Here is a 21,714-nt window from a genome sequence, read left to right as displayed (position 1 = left end):
TGGTTGACCATCTCTTCTCTGCGTTGGATTGTCCAGTGATGTTTGTGTTTCTTCTATATATGACCTTCACCATATGATCTGGTATCTATTGACGACGTGATCTAGTGCTTGTTTCTTCGCCGTTTGTCTCGGATATTGGTTGTTCTTCCTTCATACGGTGAAAGAGGAAAAATTTGTTGGTCATGTTGATTCACTAGACGCGCCCATGATCTATCCTATTGAAAGAGGAAAAATAGACATTAAGATATGAAGGCACGCCGAATCGGCGGCCTCCCAGGGTGTCCACGTACGTTTTGTTTAGTTGGTGCGTTAGATAGAAATTCCACGGCTCAGATGAAGCGCGTCACAACCGGTCTTCCTCCGTGCATTCGACAGTAGATAGATCAAGCAACTGAACGCATTCAATGAAGTTGGGCTTCCTGTTGATTGTACACGACATGCAAATGGACGGTGACGCGTAGCTGGGAACGGTGGATTCTCGGCATGCATGGTCGGTGCCTAACTAGCATGGTGGTCAGCACGCATGCGAGTACGCATGCGTGCATGCTGCTGGGGCCTTGCTTGCTTTGCATGCATGCATGGATGGTCGGTGGTTGGGGTTGGCAGTGCTTCCTTGCTTCCCTCTCACAAATCCATGTAGATCTACAGGATACATGCGTGAACCGTCCGCCCCTCTGTACCTTCATCCTCCATGTACAGTCACCGTCCATATATCATGGCTTCTGGAACCACCAAGGCACACCAACCTGGCCAACCCACATCAGCCTTATCCCTCTCCCATCGTATACATACAGAGGGACCCAAAAAAATCTCCATCCCCATGGACCCGCGCCTTCCTCGCAGTCTTCTAAATCCTCTTCTGCCTCGCTCCTTCCGCCACGCCGCCGCTCCTCCTCCTCCCACAACGCCCCCCTTCTCCATCGCCTGTGCCCGTGCTGCGCCCGCTCCAGCTCCGATGCTCCGCCCTTGCTGTGCCTGCGGACGACCCCCCACGCTCGGGAGGCCCGGCTTTGTCTTCGTCTTCCTCACCAACACCGGCGTCCATCCTGCCGGCGCGCCCAGGGGCCCCAGCATGGCCGGATCCCCGCGATGCCAATCACTCTCTCGTCTCCTGGGTATCTCTCGTCTTCCCCATCTCTCTCGTCGCCGCCGCCGGCCTACCAGCCCCCGACGCCGCTCCCTCCTGTCTCTTCTCCCTTTCTCCTTGCTCTCTGTCTTCCTCTCTCCTCTCATTTCCCTCCTCTTCTCAAATCCACAGCCACAAGCGACGGCCAAGGGCGTAGGGCGGCGGGATCCCGGTGCGGGTGACGGCGGTGGTGGCGGGCAGATCCCAGCAGTGGTGGCCGGATCCCAGTGGTGGCTGCTTCTGGATCCCGGCATGGGCACCTCCATGGAGGCCTCGCCTGGCAGCCCGGAGTCAAGCTCGCCGCCCAGCCCCAGCCACACGGCGGCGGCCCTCGTGAGGCCACGTGGAGCCACGCTCGCTGCCCCACCCCAGGCCGTGCGGTGTTCCCCTCGCCTAGATCTCAGTGCTGCTCGTCGAGAGTTGCAGGTACTTCTCTGCGACTCCATCTTCTTAGGTGTTCATCATCTGCGAGTGCAAGTGGTAATAAATTATGGTCTTCTGCTAGTGCGAGAGGTCCTCCGTCTTCTTAGATGTTCACTCCTGTGTCTTGAACTGGGAACCAGCAAGTCCTCACTTGCCTTATATCAATCATGTACATCTATGTGAAATGTTTCGATCTCTTAGAAATTGCAAGTGATGAGAATATTAGTCAATTATAGTATTGGGCTGTTGTTTATGATAGCTCCTTATTCCGTTATTTTCTCCTTTTCTTGAACTGACTTATCTCAAATATGCATATCTTGCAACAGATGTGTCGTGATCATATAATGTGCGTATCTTGGACATTTTAGAACCACTAAGTTCTTTTTGGTCTGTTCTCAGCTCATTAAAAGCTATCTACTTCTCACTAGGCCACTGAGAAAATGATTTGTGAATGGGAAAGTTTGCTCAATGAAATTAGGCTAGCCTATGCTCTCTTTTTACTAGATGACTGATTCAGGCATCTTAGCCTATGCTTGCAATTCTGGTATTGTGTGGGTTCCATAGTTGATATATGATGGGCACTGCAAATTAATAGTAAGCGTCTAATTTATATTGAAGAATTATGCCTGTGTTGTTCTTGTTAAAATTAGCCTCATCGCCTCTTCCTGTTAACCAAAGATAATTTCAGGAACTGAATGTCATTATGCGATTACAGGCAAATTAACTAAAACTGAATGCATTGTTCCTAAGTGAGAGAGAGAGTACTGCATGAATTTGATGTCTAATTGACAGGAACCTCCTTGACCGGCCAGCAGTATCAAAAAGCTCCTTGACCAGCAGTATCGTTTATACCTTACAGGAATCTGATGTCTTCTATATGCCTCCTACTGCTCTTGGCTCAAACTCTAACACATGTAAGGTTCACCTATTTTTCTTCTATTTTACCTATCATTTCTATGCAGTGATGCGCTCCTGTACGGATCAAATTGTGTCCTTCTAATGATGCTACAGACCTATGTAGTGAGGTGACAGTTTCTTCTATTGTGATTTGCATCAGCTATAGGTTAAACAGGCCCAGATTTTGGATAGCTGTCATACTCTATGACCATTTTGGTTGTTTGTGAATCTAGATGCTTTTAAAGTTACTCAAAGTTAATACTACATTTGTAGCATTGGTCTGCACTGAGAGTAGCTCTGATTGTAGAGGGTCTGGTGGTGTCCATTGGTCTACATTGATTCAGAAGATGGTGAATCTAGTGATAATGAGGTTTGTAGAAGTGTTGAACTGTGACACAACTGCTATTTTCTGAATATTTTAGTTCTTTCTCTTGTTCTTCTAGAATACCTGTTGACATCGGAAAAAAAAACTCAGCGAACAACCAAGTGCCAGCAAGTTTATAGTATTATTGAAGTGCATGTCTAACGGCTTGATCTTGGAAACTATACCTTGTTCATGATTAAAATTGGCACTGAGTGATGAGTCCATGGATCTAAGCCCATTCCGTGTGCACTGATTACATTATCCTGACACTGGATGTTACCTTTCTTTTGATCATTTTTTTTGTGTGTGACATGACGTTCAGGATTCCAGTGATGAGAATGATAGTGCAAATTCAGATGGTGATCATGATGACTCTCCAAAGGTGCAACATTATTCATGCTGACCTTTAATGTTGACATGTTGTGATTGCTCGTTATTTTTATGGTATCCCCAAAACTGCGTCTTTAACATTTTTTTTTTTGACATATATGCAGAATGCTAAGGGAAAACGTAGTCCACCACAAACACCCTTGAATTCTTTAACACACGGGCTTTAATTTCTCATATCCCGGGCTTTCTACTCTTACATCGCTCTGAAAACTCATTGCAAGGTGAAGAAGCATAAGCATAATGCCCACAAAGTATTTTCTAGAGATCAGTCTTTGACTTGGGTAGCTTGTCACTTAGCTTTACATAGGGGTGGATGTCACTGGTCCTGAATTATGATATTTGTCTTTTGTAAAGAAGTTTTTTTTTGAAGAGCAAAGCTTTATTACTCATTGGCCGCAGCGCAATCGCTGGCCACCAGACCCTCTACAATCAGAGGTACATCTACCTGTTGTCCTAGGTTAATCGAGGGGTAGCTTCTCCACCAGACATATCATGGACACTACCAAGCTAACCCAGATTCTTGGTACCAAGCCAATCTCATTTCAAGATGGAGTCAGAAGTACACTTGATGCAGAAGCCAGTACATGACACTTCCTCAACAGTTTGCTTTAGTTCCTAGGGAGTTGCTTACATTCAAATATGAAAGTGTGACATAGAAAATCACATTTAATTTGTGAAATTTCAGTAACGGTAAATTTCTGTTGGATCTATGTGAAATATGTAACTTTGTACCTACTAGACACCAGTGGCATCATCGGTGTTACTGTCTGATTGTACTGTATCGTTATGAAAAAATGACATTCATTTCAAATCGTTTTTCCCCTAGCAGTATGTAACTGTATTGTGCATGTATATTACAATTTACAACTAATGTTACCCTCATGTATTTTTTTAGAGTTTTAGGCCTTTGCCCGTCTTAGCATTAAACAAAGACAATAGCATTCAATTACAACATTCAGGTGGATCTACCCTCATGTATTCTGTTCGGTTGGTATTTTCATATTTGTTGATGTGAGTCTAACTCCATCAAATACTTCTTTCCACTAACATTTTATTGATTTGCTGGCCTCGAATAGGCACCATGTAATGACAACCAACCTCTATGTTCGTTCACAACATTATAATGAAAAAGGTCATGTTACCTTTCCTTCTCATATTTTCCCATTTAATGTACCAAATAGACCAACCTTTCGTAGTAACGCGATGAGAAAACATATTAGACATACGAGCCATATTTTCCCAGATTTTTCCTATACCAAACACATCACCCGCAGCGAAGCGCGGGCAGCAGTGGCCTAGTATATACGGTGAAATGGGCATGTAGAATGTTAGAAATTACAGCAATAGAGATCTTCATCAAGTATGGGTGATTGTCTTCTACTATAATAAGTTTAGTGCTTAGTTTGTTGGTCTCCTTTTTTCTTATGCTTTTTGTGAGCTCTTTGAATCCAGCAAAAGGTTGAATTACAATAATAGATTGGTTGAGTGCAAAACTCTTGCATGATCTGGAATAAAATCTTTTTTGTTCTAAAAATATATATTTGTCTAACACATATTTAACACATATGTTAATCAAAACCATAAAGGAGGGGCCATGTTAGCTTCATCATCAAACAAAAAGTCATTTTTGTTTGACATCACATGATCCATCCGTGTACAATACTGCTATTTAGGTCCTTCTACCATTTCACATTTTTCTTCAAAACCGAAACCATTTTACATCCCAATAATTAAAGGGCGATTCGAAACCTAAAACATGTCACCGATCAACCGATTTCCCATGAGCGCGACGACCAGGCAGATGCATTACACAAACGACCAGTTGACGAACATGAAGCAGATGCAGTGCGCGCCACTGTCGTCGTCGAGCACCTTCCACGCCAGCGCCTTCTCGTACGACACCGGCCGGCCCAGGCCGGACACGAACAGCCCGCCGGGGATGCACGTGAACCCCTGCTCCATGATGCCAGGGAGCTCCGCGCACAGGTTCTTCCTCCCTTGGTCATCAAACACTTTCTCCAGGGTGATGTCCTGCAGCGCCACCACGGTCGTCTCCAGCATGTCGAGGCCGGACTGGTTTGCGAACGTGAACACTGGCAAGGCCTGCATTTATAGAAATGTTGAGCTGTCACCGTGCCCTCACTTTCAGACATTTTTTATTTCGCGAGCGGGTTAAACCCGTTTTTCCTCACTTTCAGACATAAACATAAGTATCCCAGATTGGTGAAAGTTTCACTCCACAAGCAACGTTTTAGAATGTGAAACAGTTTCAAGGTAAGTTCTGAAATCAGATGCTGTCTGCAAATAGGACAGAGTGTAATTCTCAACTTGCAATATAAAAGTAATTTTCAGATGCAATAGGGCAAACCTTCAAAGAGCAGCAGAGTATAGCACTGGCATGATGCCAAAGGGTTTTTAGCACTGCTTCACAGCCGCTACCGTCTGCGGATTTGATAAGCTCAGCCCCAAAATGAAATCTGCACAAGCAAGCAGCATCAGCATAAAATTCAAGTATTTCGAACACAAACTAGCTAATCAGAGTACATACAGACCACAGACCTGTAACTCTGGCAGATCCATCTGGCAAGCGTGGTTGCCTCCAGACTAGCAGGACTGTGACTGATGCTGCTGCCATGAGGAACTAGGCGCGAGGAGGAGAGCGCCAGCGCGATCCTCTGAACTGATGCGATGATGCTTCGTATGTACTGCCTCGCCATGGCTGCAACTCTGTCCTGCAGATGGCTCTCTAAGGCAAACTGAAACACGATCGTCATCACAGCCTTTGAGCCAGCACAAGCAGAATTTCCAGGACCGCTCCCATTTATCCTGCTTCTGGGAGTTCCAACTTCAAGGGTGGAGGCAAGGTCCAACGTGCACTTGGGGCTGGATGTGTCCTGACATGTATTTGTAGGGTAAACAAATCAAGAAAAGTTCATCTGTAGTTGAAGCTGAGATGCTACTGGCCCTTTGAGTGGTGGACTTACAAGAGGAGCGTCGATCGGAATGATGCGGAAACCAGATGGGAGCAGTGGTGAGTCATCACTGAATGATGCATCTATAGGGGCAAAGATGAGCTCTAAACAAGTGTCTACCATGTTGTCGTCTACCCCATTGTACATCTGCCAATTCAGTGGAGAACACAACTTATACAGAGATCAAACTTTACAACTCAAGCTCTCTTGTTCATGGTGAAACTAGAGTCAATGACACAGATGTATAAGTGAAACTAAAAGTTACCTGTAACAGAAACAGATCATGGTGCAGGAGTGCGTCTTGATAATTACTGGCATTTCCTAATTTTATAACCTCGAGGAACTGACAAAAGAAATTAAGCAATGAACACATTAAGCAAAAGAGATTTGTTAAATTGGAGCGATTAGTTGCAGTTCAAAGTAGAATAGGAGCTTACTTCTTCAGGGTCAAACGTGTGGGCTAAAGGAAGTATGACCTGACCACTAAATCCTCCAAGGCGAGACATAGGCAAATTGCAGAAATTTGGTTTCATTGCAGAAGCAAAGAATGCATCTAAATTGCTGTCAGCCCACTGCGACCGCTGTTCCCGCATAAAGCGCAGGAGTGCCGGCGGAGAAACATCCTAACAAATAGCGGTAGAATTCATGTAAAACAAAAAAGCGGAATGTTCTGACTGTAAAAATAAAAAAGAAATTCTAACTGTAAGGTGAAATTAACCTGCAGCAGCATCGATGCCTTTGCACAGAGTACACTGCTACCGACTACAGGCAATCCATTATTGAAAGTTGCATTGTAGTTGATCACTTTACTCAGGGACGAGTTCACAGAGATACAAACATCGTCCACTCCATCACTTTCAATCACAGACCATCCATCATCAGCAAGCCCATTGAGAGCTTCATTGAAACCTCTGAAAAAGTGAAAGAAGATGTACGGCTGTTACTAAGAAGATTCATGACAAGAACCATCAGCATTCTGTCGGTACTGTTCAAGAACCCAACCTGGTGAGCTTTTGGCTCAGAGCCCGTAAAGCAGCAGGCTGCCGTCCCCATCCGGTTATTACAGAATGGGTATCTTCATGAGCAACCTGCCTAAGATAGCGCAAAGCCTGGATTTTGCAACCAAAAAAAAAATCAGTCCACAAAATTTGATGTGCTATGTAAGAGCAACAGCAGAGATTGAAGTTCATGGTGTTGTACCGCCATTGACATATTCTGAGCAACCATTGCAGATGATTCATACAGTGGCCGCACGACTTCAGGCACGCTCCAAGGCTGAGAACACATATAAGTAGCTTAAATTTCTGCTGCAGATGAACTTAAATTAAATATCAGCAGCTGTTATTAATTATTATCTGGATTCCGTTACCTCCAAGTCCATATGATCAACGATGTGTATAACACTGCCTCCACCGTCGCTAGGCCGAATCAAGAACCCACTAGGAAGCATTTCACCCCTGATAAAAGGTTGGACAAGAGGCATGCTTGGGCTGCCCTGCTTGGTACTGAGTGATCTCTCACATACCTTTAGAGCAAGCAAAGTCAAGTAGCTGGCAGATGGATATATGCATGCACATATACAATCACATATGTATGTTTGACGCTCAGACACTCACCACTAAACTTCCATCATCAAGAATGGAGGTGTACCGCAGCAACCAGAAGTCGCGAGCTGGCGCCAGCGTTGTGGGGGCATAGAGCTAAAGCCGACACAAAAAAAAAAGAACATGATATCTAAGTAAGAAGGCTATTCCCTTAGAGTTAATCAATCAGTTTTATAGAATAAGCAGCTGGAATAACCTGCATGTAGAGAAGCTCAATTGTGCCATTGTTACCGGCAGGAAGAACATTCACCACCTCCATAGATCGGCAATCGCGTAGCCACAGCGGCCGATCCTTGAGGACTTCAGCAACCTGAATAGTCAGCACTCAGTTATGTATACTCAGGAGCCACAAGGGTACACGCAGGGAAGTGAAGCAAATCAAGAGAGCTTACTTTGGCAGGCTCCATACCCACGAGGCCGCAGGCTCGCGCAGCGACACCCGCACAACCATGCGAGATGGCAATGATTCCAATGGAATCCGGACCAGGCTGCAGGTGCCCATGGCGAGACAACAAAGATTGAGCAATTAAGCCGCACGAGGAATCTCACTCACTCAATTCATCAAAGGAAGAAGGAACGGGGAAAAAGCAATATAATTCAGAGCAAGGCCGTCCGTAACCAAACCAACCTTCATCCCGGGCATCTGGACCCACTCGACGGCGGTCCCGGTGGCCTTGGACAGAAACTCCGTCAGTGTCTCCTCCGCTATGGACATGAGCCTGCAGAGACAAGGAGACGTCCATGTCGCTTACAGATGCAGGTTGTTGCTAGGTACGGTGGTAGGCCAGCCAAAGCAGCATGTCAAAATAAAGGCAAAAGCAGCACGGGCTGGCTGGCAAGGAAGGAGAAGGATCGCGTACGTACCCAGCAGGGCCTGCTTCGCGCGGCTGGGCTTGTGCCGCCGCCGCGGCCAGCGTTATGGTGGCCACTGGTGACGACCGACTCGCAGCTCGTGTCCGTGGTCGCCAGCCCCGCCTGCAGCAACGTCGTCCGCGGACGCGGCAGAGGGATGAACACAGGCACAGCAGTGGAAGGGAGAGAAGATGAGAGAGAGGGAGTGGAGCGATGAGCCGATGAGAGAGAGAGAGAGAGACGCGTACGCTCTGCGTCTGCTGGCGGTAGTAGCCGTTCTCGTAGATGAGCTGCGAGACCTGCTTCTGCAGGCGGTCGTTCTCCTCCATGAGCAGCTTGTTCATGGCCGTCAGCTTCCGGTTCAGCGCCTGCAGCCGGGACTGACTCCTTCCGCTGCTTCTCCCGGCACCTGCGTGCGTGCATCATGCGCACGCCGATGGAGATTCGGGTCATGGACGGCCGGCGCGGCGCCACGGCGGCAGGCAGGAGTGCAGGACACGAACGGGGAAGATAAAAACGGCAAGCATTCGTGGTTAATTACCTGCGGTTCTGGAACCAGACTTTGATCTGCTTGGGGTCGACGCTGGCGAGGACGGAGCAGTCGCGGACGAGCTGCTGGCGGCGCAGCGAGCTCGGCTTGGGGCACTCGTAGTAGAGCCGCTCCAGCGCCTCCACCTGCTCCGGCGTGTACCGCACGTACTTGCTGGCGTCCATGGCCGCCGCCGCGGCCTCCTTGGCCGTCACCATCTGTACACAAGCAAAGTAACCTCTCTTCAACTCTCCCTCCCCGGCCTCCGCTGCAATGGCACAGCAACCAAGAACTAAGTACTCGATCAGCTAGGCGCGGCCAACACCCAGACTCGTAGCTAGCTGAGCTTGAGCTCTGGCAGCTACCAGGCAGTAGCTACTAGCTATAGCCTATACTCCTATAGCAGGTGGATTGCACTTGTGCCCAGATAGTCAGCTCTATCCTAGCTAGCGAGAGGGCGAAGGTAGAGGTAGCTGTGGTGGTGGGTCGTGGCATGCAAGCATTGGCGGCCGATCGACGACGTGGTGCTGAATGCAAGTGATCGAGGGTGGGAGGCATGTGCGTGCGTGGGTGTAGTAGCCGTGTAGTAGGGAGTAGAAGAATGGGGTGGTGGGGGTGGGGTCGGTCATGGGCGGACGGGGCGAGAGGCCATGGCCGGAGCACCGGTGCCGCTTTCCTCTAACGCCCGGACATCGTCAAGCACGAGGAGGATTTGGAGCCGGGCCGGAGGAGCCTGGCACACATGCACGAGCTAGGAGGGGGAGAGGAGAAGAGCTAGCTACCCGCTACCAGTAGTCCACTAGTACCACCAGCTGATGTGCTTCAGCCCTACTGGTACTGGTGGTACTTTAAAAACGAACGAGAGGCGATCGAATCGGCCGTGGAGTGGAGCCCCGCTGCCCCTTCTTCTTCTTCTTCTCGCCTTGCCGGCGTAATAATTCCTCGGAAAACGATGGTTCCGTGCTGCCTCCTGCAACCTTCTTTAGTCCTGCCATCTCTTCTGGTAATAATATTAATTAATATTCGCCGAAAGCAGCAGTCCCGTACCTACATTCCAATTCAATCCCCGGCCTTCTTTTGCTTGCGTGCTTGGTTTTATTTATTCACTAAATAGAGAGAGAAGATATTTCAGATCTATAATATTTAATTGTCTAGAAATTTGAATTTCACAGCAATCATATACAAATTGAATTTCAGAGAAATCAGTTCATCTTCACATGAAAAAAGGAATCCTGTATTCCAATGGGTCTATACTCTATATACTTGCATTGGTTATGGTCAGGTCAGCAGACTGAAATGAAACAGCGAGTATACCACAAATAATTGAGGGCTTTCTGCACATGCTTTAGGCGAGATTCCGAGCTTTTCTTTTCCTTGCTAGTTTTTATATCGCTAGAATACAACCTGCATCTTTTCCCTTTTCCCGTCACGCCGATAGAGAGAGAAAGAGGAGGGAGGGTACCGAAATATAAATTTGGCAGGGGAGCAGTGCAGTGCTTAAAGGAATCTCTTTTCCTTTTTCTTTTAGCTCTCGCTCCTTTTAATATTTTTATTTTAATTGCCAGCGCTATACTCCAGACATTCCCCCTGCCCAGGGCGTGAATTCTCGATCCTCTAATCTAAAGATATCTATCTCTCTCTCTCTCCCCACATTGAATTTCGCGAGTTCGGCCATATCATATTGCCCCTTGCACGAGCTGTCCCCTTGAATCTTTTTCCATCCAGAGTGAATTTTATTTACGTATATTACCGTGGTCCAGCACGAACATTGAAAAATCACTCTTCTTAATTCGTAACTTGGTAAGGATATGCTAATTAAATAACAGCAGTATGATACATACTCTCTGTCTCTCTCCGTCCCCTCAAAATTTTTCGAGGAGTCCGGTAATTTAAGTTCAACTGAATTTATACAGAGAAAAAAACAATAGCATCTATGATATTGAATAAATATATCATTTATTTATAAAATATATTTTTATAGTAAATCTATTTAGACGCATAAACAGTGATACTATTTTTCTATTAACATAATCAGACTTACGAAAATTTGATTTTGTTCAAATCTAATCTAACTTAAGAAATTTTTTATTCTGTTCAAATGTACCTGAGAAACACGCCTGGCCCAGGCAACTCTCTCAGGCCGTTGATTTCCAGCGCCTGGGGCTGGATCGACATGCCTGGGCAGGGCTCCCCAGGCGAGGGCGCGATCCAAACAGCCCCAAGATCTGGAGGACAGATAGGGAGGGAGACCTGGGGAAGACCGAAGACCAGGAGGATGTTCCTCGAGATTGGAGGCCGCTGCAGGGCAGGCAAGGCAACAGGTTTCTTTCTTTGCCTGATTTTTGAGAGGCGCCACACCTGGGGGGCGCCAAAGCCAGGTTTAAAATTATTAAAAATAAACTTGCATCGGGTCAAAGACCCGGGGTGAAAGCGGTTTTTTTTTTTTTTATCGGCACTTGGAGCCCGATTAAAGGCGGCGATCCGCGTCCTGCACACCCACACCCGGCATGCACGCACATCCCCGCGTCGCCAACTCGCCACGCCGGCCTCACGCCTCGGTAAAAAAAACTGCACAGCCTTCCTTCCCTCTTTTACACTTTCCTTCTTGTTTTTACTGACAGATAAACTGCTCGGCGTTTGGACTCAATTTGACCCTGGTTTCACCGTTTCACCTGACCTAATCATAGTGCCGGACAAAAAAAAAAAAAAACGGTTCAACTGGTGGCTCGTTCCTGGACCGTCGTTTGTTAAAATTCGGTGTTGTTTGATACAAGTACAAATGGCTAGTTACTAGTCAGGGCTAAATTTAGTTCAAATTATAGTTGGCTAGCTAATTGACTACTAATAATTACTTAAAGAGTTAGCTAAAAAATAGCCCTCCGTTTAGATGAACTTGAGCTAATTTTTGAGTTAAAAAAATAGCTAGCTAACAATTAACACATGGTATCCAAACATGCCCTCGATATGAAGTTGGTCACAAACAACACAGAAGATTATATATAATAAATAAGAAAGGAGTAGTATGCCTGTAACTATCCATGGGGCTCAATTGCCAATCGATCCATGTGCGCTAACCACTCTGATGATCACACTGGTGCCCGTGACATTTTCCTAAAACGGATGTAACGTTTTCGTAGGTAGCACTGGCACACACGTGTGATATTTAGGACTGCATCAAATCAAAGGCAAGCACGGTGCACGGCCCTCCAGCAAGGACGCATGAATATGCAACCGAATTTCATCATGAGGTTGCGACTATTTTCTGTCACACCGCATGATTCAGTGCTTGTTTCGGCGGTTAGCTCCTGGCCCCTCCAATACTTGGGAACAGCTTATATAGCTTCTTGTGGCAGACACTAACTAAGGTCATGATTTTATTTTATTCTTTTTAATCTACAACTCCTGTTGTTACATGTTATATGATTCTAACCAGGAATCAGTTAGCACAGCAATGTCTTTCAGGCCATGATTTTATTTATTTATTTAATCTACAACTCCTGTGGTTATATATTATGATTCTAACCAGGAATCAATTGGCACAGCAATGTCTTTCCAAGGAATAAATAATTAGTTTTTTGGAGCATTCAACTAATATAGGCTAATAATTTTTATAAAAAAATATGCACAAAAATATACGTATTTCTTTCACAACAATAAGTGAGCCTAATGATTATAGTCATCTCCAGAATCGTCGACTAAAAGCACTAGACATTTCTGTTTGAATCTAACAGAAAACGAATTGACAGTCATTTATTATTTTCCTACTGAGCAAGTATACTTCAATTGGCAATGATGAGGTATTGGTACTAGAAATACGGATACAGCGTACCCTACGTGTGGTCGGCCGAGCCTCAAGCCTGGACCATGGAAGGAGGAAAGTTGCAGGCTATCAGCTTGACAGCTGCAAGCCAACCCACTATTCAATACTAGGTCCACATGACACTTGCCAAGACCACGCTTTCTCTCATATCAAAACTCAAAAAGAGATCATGTTCTTCTTTCCTGTGATGAGAGGGGAGATACTCCATGCTTTGCAAAACATAAGAAAATGGAAAAGCTGGCCAAAGCTAAAAAGCTAGGGCTTGTCCTATCCCACTACCAACCACTTACCTGGGTCTGACGTGTCATGGCCTGGATATGCACGCCTTTTGTGTTCTCTATGACTATTCTAAACCAATCAACCATCCAACCCAACCCAAACACCCAATTTAGGCCTCCCCAGATTTGCTATATATCATCCCAAGGTGACCTTAGCAAGGGGGGCCCAACTGTTGAACACCCAACCTAACCCCACTTTTGCACAATAGTATTATTCTAAATTTTCCAACACATCACCAATCCCTCCTTTTACTGGGCAATCAGGCATTCAGGCTTCTTAACAATACCACCAAAATCAGACTTTTCCTCCACTTGACAATGGTGGTGGCCAAATCGAATGCTTTGGTTTTTTAATTAGGATTATCAGAGAGCACTAAGCATATTTAAGGCATAAATTGGCTAAGTAAAGCATCAGGCATGGCAGATAATGAAATGGAATGGAGGGGAGCCAGGAAGACCTACCGTGCAGGCCACTAACACATGGAAAAGGAGCGGAGCCGAACAAATTCCGGGACACACCTGCTCAGTGGAAATGAATGGTGTCTGAATTGACTGCTGCTGCAGTCACAAAACATAGTCGGCAAATCATTACAGAAATTTCTGCATGGTAGTGAAATTCTATAATTCAGTAGCTGACAGATTAGACAAAAATAGGTGTTTTTTTTTTTCACCACAAAGTTTACTGGCCTTGATTAAAAGGGCATAAGCAAATCATCGAATAATACAAGGCTCAAGATACCCCTGAAGTGATTGCTGCCACACAGATGTCCGATTCAGCGACAAAAAAGGAAATGTCCCCATCCTTTGAGGCATCTGGGATAGATGACAGATCCTGTGACAGGATGTATTTGATTAACATATGTTCCGTAGACTGATGAAGTGAAAAAGACAGTGAAAGTCATCTCTGGCTGACTTACAGGTAGATAGGTATCCAATCAATCGTCTGTCAAGATCAAAATGCTGGCAAAGAAGTTTCTGCAAGAAATACACAGGCACGATATTAACCATCACATAATTGATTTTCATGCTGGCCCATTGAGAAAGACTCGATAGCTAACTGAAGTTTCAGGAGTTCGATCATTGGCATGTCAACAAGTTGGTCACGACTCACAACAGTACTTCGATTGAAGTATAAAGCCAGATAATCAACTCAGATGTAATATCGAAACTAAAATGAAAGTGAACTGGAGTGTCAAACGGTATTTCTTGTTGTCTTCTTACACACCATTCTTTAGGTTATTAGGTAGGCAATAATTCATTACTTAACTTCCACCTATTGCTTTTGTGTTTCCTTAACCCCACTATCCAAACTAACTTATCTCCCAGCTACCTTTTCATTACAGGATCATGGTTATCTCTTATCCGCCAATTAGAATAACCAGCCACACCAATAGTAGGCAGGAGTGGGAAGAACAGCAAGAACAGCAGAGGACGGGAACAGAGTTTATTCAGAGTTGGTTTTCAGAGATGTTCAGAGTTCAATTGTTCGATGCCGACTCCGTCGGTTACAGGGCGATTTATACGGCAACAGACAACGCTGTTACAAACTGGTGATTAACCGCCTTAAGTGTCTAAGCCTCGGATGACTAACGGAGTCGCTACCCCGTTATCTGAGCAGACGTCGTCGCCGTAGTAGCTGTTGTCGGACGCCCAACAGTAGCGGCGCTCTTCCTTGCCGCCCGCTTTTTGTGTACTCTGACATTGCTCTCTCCTCGAAAGGCAGCTTGCCCCCAAGCTGCACAAGTTGGAAAGCGACGACGTAGATCAGAAGCTTCCTCCCAGGCAGTCAAGGAGACCGACAGGCCTGACCACTGTACTTTGATCTGAGATAAATGTGAAGCTCCCTTCTTCACCATCCGAGAGTCCAGAAAGTGAACAGGTTGAACACTGGCTGTAGGATCATCAGGTATAGCACTGATATCATCATCCACAGAGGCTGAAGCAGGAATATGGCGCTTGAGCTGGGAGATGTGTACTACAGGATGAATCCTGCAATCATCTGGCAACAGTAAACGGTAGCACTGCACCCACACGGGCTATCACCTTGAAAGGACCATAGTACCGAAAGCTCAGCTTCAGATTACTCCTTGGAGCTACTGAGGACTGAATGTAAGGTTGAAGCTTCAAATAAACCATATCTCCAACAAGCAAATTCCTTCTCTGAACGCTGCAAATCAGCATAATGTTTCATTCTATGTTGAGCTCTCAACAGATTGTGCTGAATCACATCCTGCAGCAAATTCCTTTCTACTAGCCATTGCTCCAGATCAGGGGCATGAGTGTGAACTTCATTGGTGATGCCAAAGTGGCCTAGGAGAATGCCCATAGAGTACCTCAAAAGGAGACCTACCCAGAGCTGAATGATAAGATGTATTGTACCAGAATTCAGCTAAGGGTAACCACTTGGCCCATTGTTTGGGGCAGGAATGAACACTGCATCTAAGAAAGCCCTCTAAGCATTGGTTCAATCTCTCAGTCTGACCATCAGTTTGAGGGTGATAAGAAGAGCTCATCAGTAATTGTGTATCAGTGAGTTTGAACAAATCTCTCCAAAAGGCACTAGTAAATATCTTGTCCCTGTACAGATATAATGCTTTCAGGTAGCCCATGTAACATGTAAACATGCTAGGCCTGAGCTACTTGTAGTGCAGTAAAAGGATGAGCTAGTGGAATGAAATGGCCATACTTAGTGTACTTATCAATCACCACCAAAATAGTATCAAACCTTGAAGACTTGGGCAACCCCTCCACAAAATCCATGGATACCACTTTCCAGGCTTGCTGTGGAACAGGTAAGGGCTGAAGTAATCCAGCAGGCTTGGTGTGCTCCACCTTGGCTTGTTGACATATAGCACAAGATTTGATGAATTCACAAATGGTACTCTTCATTCCAGGCCAAGTAAAGAGCTGCCTGATCCTATAATATGTAGCCTGGACTCCAGAATGACCTCCCACAGCACTGCTGTGCATAGCCGGAACTACATGCTGCTGAGCCAACTTATTATTTCCCAGCCAAACTCTCCCTTTATGTCTCACAATACCATCATGCAAGGAAAAGGAGCTGGTTGCAGCAGGATTGTCAGATAATTCCTTCAAAAACTTAACTGCAACAGGATCATCAGAGTACCCTTCTTTGACTCTGGCTAACCACTCAGGGTTGGAAATAGCAACAGCTGTAACTGTGAGATGAGAAGAACACCTGGACAATGAGTCAGCTGCTTGGTTACTAGTACCTTTTTTGTACTGTATTTTGAATTGTAGATCCATGAGCTTCAAGAGAGCCTTTTGCTGAAGCTTTGTTGTTACCCTTTGGTCAGACAGATGTAATAAACTTCTATGATCAGTCTTGATAATGAATTCTTGATGCTGTAAATATGCTCTCCATTTTTCAACTGCCATAATCATGGCCATGCACTCCTTTTCGTATGTACACAATGCTTGGTTTTTGGCACACACAGGTTTACTTAGATAGGCCACTGGATGTCCCTCCTGCATCAGAACAGCCCCAAAACCTATGTCACTGGCATCAGTTTCCAAAACAAATTGCTTCTGGAAATCAGGTATAGCTAACACTGGTGCCTGAGTTAAGGCAGATTTCAGTTGGTTGAAGGCTCCCTCAGTCACTGATGTCCAAACAAAAGGACTAGCCTTCTTAAGCAAATCAGATAGGGGTTTACTGATCATGCCATAGTGCTTGATAAACTTCCTGTAGTAACCAGTCAATCCCAAGAAGCCTCTTAACTCTTTCAGGTTCTGGGGTCTAGGCCACTCCTGCACAGCAACAATCTTGGATGGCTCAGTGTCTACACCAACCCCAGATATGCAGTGACCAAGATACTCCACTTCCTTTTGAGCAAAGAAGCATTTGGATCTTTTCAAGAAAAACTGGTGTTCTCTGATAACCATGGAATACTTGCTGCAGTAGTGCCAAATGCTCATCCAATGTAGCTGAGTAGACCAAAATATCATCCATGAAAATGATGACTCCTTTTCTTAGAAGATGAGCAAATATGTGATTCATGATTCCTTGAAAAGTTGCTGGTGCATTTGTAAGCCCAAAAGCCATGACCAAGAACTCATACAGCCCACTATGTGTTTTAAAAGCTGTCTTATGAGTGTCATCAGGGTGAATACACAGCTGATGATACCCAGCTCTAAAATCAAGTTTGGAGAACCACTGTGCTCCAGCTAGTTCATCAATCAACTCTTCCACAATAGGCATGGGATGTTTGTTTTTCACTGTCTGAGCATTTAAGTGCCTGTAGTCAACACAAAACCGCCATGTGCCATCCTTTTTTCTGACCAGCAACACTGGGGAGGCATAAGGGCTTTCACTGGGCCTAATAATACCATTCTGCAACATTTCAGACAGTTGCTTCTCAATTTCATCTTTCTGGGCAGGTGAGTATCTATAAGCTCTGACATTGACTGGTTGAGCACCAGGCAACAGTGGTATCCTGTGATCAAAGGGTCTTTGTGGAGGAAGAGTAGTAGGAGTCTGAAAGATGTCAGCAAACTGATCCAACAACTGTTCTACTGACTGATGAATTCCTTGCTCAGAAATGCTAGCAGCAGCCAGAGTCTCATGAAACCTCACAGACTGAGATAAATCAATCCTAAGCTGAATACAATGGGTCACAGCCTGTCTGTTAAGTAAGCCTCTGAGAGCTTTGTTAGAGACCCCTGGACACTGAACTAACTCTTGATTCAAACCCAATAGAGTCACTCTTTTCCCAGCAGCAGTGAACCTCAGTGATTTTCTTGCCCCAATGAACCCACATGGGACTATGCTCCTCAAGCCAATCAGCCCCCACAATCATGTCAAAACACCTAAGTGGAATGACACCCACAGCAGTGACAAATGTACTGGTTCTGTGCAGTCCACTGTAAATTTGGTATCCTCTGATCACACACCATAGGACTACCATCAGCAGCCATTAACTGGACAGGAGGGCAAGGTACAGTCTTCACTTGAAGTTGAGCAGCTAACTTATCACTGATGAATGACCCCACACTACCTGAATCCACCAAAATGAGTACATTCACTTTGCCAATGTGACCACAGATTCTCATTGTCCTCCTTCTGATAGAATCCAAAGAGCTAGATTGAGATACAGTTGCTATAACTTCATCCTCCATTTGTTCAGGCCCATCAGAGTCACTATCATCTGTTGGCTCCAGTGCATCCAAAATTTCCTCCAAGACATGCAGGGGTATCTGAGTAGCACATTTGTGATTATGACCCCACTTGGCTCCACATTTGAAACACAAGCCATTCTTTCTCCTTGCCTCCTTCAGAGCAGCCAACTTATCTTCAGATTCTTTACTGTGGCCCTCACCCTTCCCTTTCTCAACTTCAGATGTCTTGGTCTTTTCATAGCCCATCCTGACATGGCCATGTGGGTAACCCCCAAACTTGCTCTTGCTTCTAGCAATCTCTTCTTCTTGAAGCAAAGCCAACGCACTGGCCGTGTCAACATCTGGTGGCCGATGCAGGGCTATGACTGAACGAATCTCCTCCTTAAGACCATCCACAAAACGAGTCACGAAATAAGTGTCATCATAGGCATCATTGTACAGCAAAAGACCCTGGGCAAGCTTCTCAAACTCGAGCTGATATTCCTCCACCGAGTCCTTCTGCTTCAATTTGTCAAATCGTTTCAGCAAGAGTTGGTACTGATTGCTGTCAAACTTGCTCATCACGAGATCACAGAGCTTATCCCAATCAGTGATGCGCCCATTTCTCTGAATCGCTTTGCAGCCAAGATGCAGCAACTCCTTTGAAATTCAGGGTAGCAAATCGCATCTTCAGAGATGGATGCACCGCGTACACCTCGAAGAATACCTCGCATTGATCCCGCCAAAGGCGAGGAAAAATCTCCATCAAATTTCGGAAACTCCATTTTCGGGAAAGGAGAACGACAGTTTGCAGGTGCAACATCATCAACTGTAATGACAGGAGGTGGATTCACAAACGTACCCTTGCCGGGGTCCGAGAATCCCGCCGCAGTGTTCGCCGTGCCCCTTGGGCCGCTCCCCGTCCCTCGCAGGTGAGCACGAGGACGATCCGGAAGCAAGGTTGAGGTCCATCGGCCTCGACCCTGGTGGAGGGTGAAGCAGCGGTGCGGTTGCGGGAGCCATCGTCAGCCGCGCCTCCAACGAGTCCATACGCGACGCGGCGAGATCAACCCGCTTCGTGACGGCCTCCAGAGAAGAAGAGGCGCCCTCCACCCGCTGATGCAAATCGTCGAACGCCTGGTCGGCGGTCGCCTGCCACGCCCCCATGGAGTTGAGCGAGTCCAACGAATTCTGCATCATCGCCTGAAACCCCAGCGAACTGCTTCAACATCTTGTCGAACTGGGACGAGAGTTCCTCTACTGACTTGGCCATCTCCTGCTGGAACTTGGTGGGTTTCTTCTTCGGCGCCAGGATGAGGATCAACCAACCAGCGCTGACAACCCGCGATCACCACCGACCCGCTCAACCAAGACACGGACCTCTGAAATCACGAGTTCAACACCGAAGCGGAACCCGGATTCCTGTCGTCTGGAATTACGAGCGCAATCAAGGAGGAGAATCACAACGGCTTTGATACCAATTGTCACGAATCTACTGAGATTCGGACGGATAACTAGAGATAGAATGGAGTTTGAAGAGGCAGGAGTGGGAAGAACAGCAAGAACAGCAGAGGACGGGAACAAAGTTTATTCAGAGTTGGTTTTCAGAGAGTTCAGAGTTCAATTGTTCGATGCCGACTCCGTCGGTTACAGGGCGATTTATATGCCAACAGACAACGCTGTTACAAACGGTGATCAACCGCCTTAAGTGTCCTAAGCCTAGGATCACTAACAGGAGTCGCTACCCTGTTATCTGAGCAGACGTCGTCGCCATAGTAGCTGTTGTCGGACGCCCAACAGTAGCGGCGCTCTTCCTTGCCACCCTGCTTCTTGTGTACTCTGACACGAGACAGAGTGTTTGGTTTTGGAACATGTGGAATGGAACCATCCCTCGGAGTTGGAGGGTTTCCTTTCCAGCCTGGGATTCGCTGAGCCACTTTGTCAATGATGTACTGCTCCTCAGAGCGCTTGAGTTTGTAGACTGACAGTGGAATTCCAAGGTACTTGCATGGGAAAATTTGAACTGTACAGGACAGTACTCCCTGAACCCTTGCCATATCGTCTTCTGAGCAGTGTATAGGTGTGGCAATACTTTTGTCCAGGTTGGAGAAAAGACCCGAAGCAAGACTAAAAATTCCCAGCACCGCTTTGACAGTTAGCAGGTCCTGTTCATTTGGCACTACGAACATGACCAAGTCATCAGCATATAGGCTAACACGGGAGCCATGTAATTCAGCGATGGGTGTCAACAACCCCTGTCGTTCCACCCAGCCAAGAAGATGGTTTAGCACCTCCATCACAAGGACGAAAAGCATCGGCGACAGGGGTCCCCCTGACGCAGCCCCCGAGAATGGCAGATCCTCCTCCCTGGGCGTCCATTAAGGAGTATCTTGGTGCTTGACGTCGACAGAATAGCGGAAATCCAGTTTCTCCATCTCAAGCCGAAACCCATGTGCTGGAGCACCTCAAGCAGGAAAACCCAAGCACGAGTCAAACGCCTTTGCCACATCAATTTTGAGCAGGACACAAGTAGAACGCCGCCTGTGTAGCTCCTTGCACGACAATTGTACATCCCGAAAGTTGTCATGTATACTCCGTCCCGTGATGAATGCACTCTGGTTGCCTTGCACCAATTGGTCTAGCACCTTCGCAAGCCGGTTAGCCATACATTTAGTAGAAGCTTGCCAAAACTGTGTATAAGGCTGATGGGGGTGGTAGTCCCTGAATTTCTGTGCGTGGTCCTTCTTCTTCAGTAATACCATAAAAGCATCATTTAAGTGGTACAGGCTTCTGAAATCAAGCGACCAGAAGGCGTTGAACGCATGCCATGATGTCTCCCTTAGTCGTTTCCCAGGTCAGCTTGTAGAAGAGGTCCAGTGAAACCGTCTGGACCTGGCGCCTTTTCATTTGGTAGGTCTTTGATCACATTCCACACCTCATCCTCAGAAAACAGCCCCTCCAACTCAAGCAGCTGAAAAGAGGGTACGCCAATTACATGCATGTTAATGCACCTGGACCTCTCAAAGTTGGTTCCCAGAAGCCCATTATAGTAATCATAGAGAGCCTGACCTCATGGATATATCGGAGACAACCTGGGCCCCTGTACCCGAAGTGTGTCAATCCTGTTCTGCCTCCGCCGATGGCAGGCTTGCAAATGATAGAACTTCATGTTGGCATCACCCTCCCTCAGGAAAAGGATCCTAGAGCGCTGCCTTGTGATTGTCCGCTCGAGCGAGGCCAGGCCCAAGGTCTTGGCCTTGAGGGACCTGTACATGTTTAGCTCCTAGTCATGCAGATTCCGCCTCTCCTGCTCTTCATCAAACCGGAATATGAGCTCGCGA

At 46.3% G+C, this 21,714-nt stretch overlaps 1 pseudogene; it reads right to left on the bottom strand.

The window, feature by feature from the left end:
- Positions 1 to 4,797: 4,797 nt before the first annotated feature.
- On the bottom strand, positions 4,798 to 15,381 carry LOC136449425 (homeobox-leucine zipper protein HOX29-like; annotated as a pseudogene).
- Positions 15,382 to 21,714: the final 6,333 nt, after the last annotated feature.

This window comes from Miscanthus floridulus, chromosome 5 (genome assembly GCF_019320115.1).
Source record: "Miscanthus floridulus cultivar M001 chromosome 5, ASM1932011v1, whole genome shotgun sequence".
In the NCBI taxonomy this organism is placed as follows: Eukaryota; Viridiplantae; Streptophyta; class Magnoliopsida; order Poales; family Poaceae; genus Miscanthus; species Miscanthus floridulus.
Note: the sequence above shows the minus strand (reverse complement) of the source record. Positions and strands in the feature narration are given on the sequence as shown.